Genomic DNA, 1,595 nt, shown 5'->3' with positions numbered 1-1,595 from the left:
GGCCCGGCCCGTGGCGCCCCCCTGGCGGTGGCGCGGCGGGCAGAGCGGCTGGCTCTGTTCTCAGCGCTCGTAACAACCCTCAGGTCACCCCCGAGCTGAGGGCAGCCAGAGTTTTAAAAGGATGCAGCTTCCCCTGCAAACAGACGCGGAAACCCCCCCAAAACAATCTTACAAAAATACGTTGTAAGTTTTCAATAGGTTTAGGCAAGGTGGTAACGCTTTAGAACAAAAGGGTTGGTACAGAACGCGTGTTGGAATGAACATCCGGCATTTATCGGAGCACAATTTATGCATTTATGCCCAAATCAGAGCGAGGGGCAGACAGAAACACTAAAAGCCGAAATAAGAACTGTTGGTAAATGCCCTGGGTGCCCGCGGGAGCACAGAGCTCCTTGCCAGGGGTACGATACACTGGTACTTGGTTTCAATCGGCCGTTCTCTCACCACACCACGGAAACCTCGCTGGTCTGTTTTGGTTCTTGTTGCCTACCCAGGCAATACATTTTTCTGATGTACCTTCTAATATTAATTTCAAATACACAAAGTTCAGCAAACTGAAGAGCAAAGGCTTCTTCAAGCTCTTTTCTTCAAAGGAGGTTTTAGGCAGCAGTGCGGGGGTAGGATTACTGTACCTGTTCAGCTCAAAACACAGCCAGTGAGCAGTCAAGGCTCCATCTTCCTGCCACATTTGCCCTGAGCCTGCCTCCCTGCTGGGCTTCTGCTCCTTTCTCTTGGAGATCAGGAAACTCAAGGTGTACATACAGCTGTAAATAGCCCAGTGAGCCAGGAGATTCCAGTATCATGGGCTACGGTCATGTCTGCCAGGCAGCACAATGGAGGGATTGGGGGTTGGGGTTTTTGGGGTTGTGGTTTTAGGGATTTTGGGAGGGGTGTACATGTGCAGTTTTGTTTATGTCATTTTTTCTTACCAGAGGCAAACCAGCACACAGCGTAAGAGATGAAGAATGTCAATAATGGTATGATTTCAATTTAAAAAGGATTAAACACCCACCAACCCTTCGTTTCAGTCAGACTGTATCACCTTAAGAAAATTCAAAACCATAGAGCTCAGAATATACCAGTTGGTGTATTTTCTTCTTTTCATATGGTTAATCTATATTTTTTTAAATGAGAAGGTTTTGGGTCCTCCCTTTCCCCAAAAGGCAAGCAAGGTATGATTTGAAAAGCAAACCTGAAAAAGGAAAATAATGCAGACTCATTCTTTATTAAAGTCTTTAGAGTGTATTTGCTAAACATCATGGATGATGCAGCGCATGAGGATCATCTCTTTGAACAGATTATGCAGCAGTGAAAAGTGGAATGGAAGAGAAGCCCAGTGAAAAGCCCCTAAATTTATTGTGGGAAGTTTAAATAAATAAATAAATAAATAGAGAAGCCCAGTGAAAAGCCCCTAAATTTATTGTGGGAAGTTTAAATAAATAAATAAATAAATAGAGAAGCCCAGTGAAAAGCCCCTAAATTTATTGTGGGAAGTTTAAATAAATAAATAAATAAATAGATAGATAGATAAAATAAAAAGAAGGGGAAGGAGAAGAGAAGAAGCATACAACAGAACCAGCACTGTTCCCAGCAAT

This window comes from Antrostomus carolinensis, unplaced genomic scaffold (assembly GCF_000700745.2).
Source record: "Antrostomus carolinensis isolate BGI_N321 unplaced genomic scaffold, ASM70074v2 scaffold22823, whole genome shotgun sequence".
Taxonomy (NCBI): Eukaryota; Metazoa; Chordata; class Aves; order Caprimulgiformes; family Caprimulgidae; genus Antrostomus; species Antrostomus carolinensis.
Note: the sequence above shows the minus strand (reverse complement) of the source record.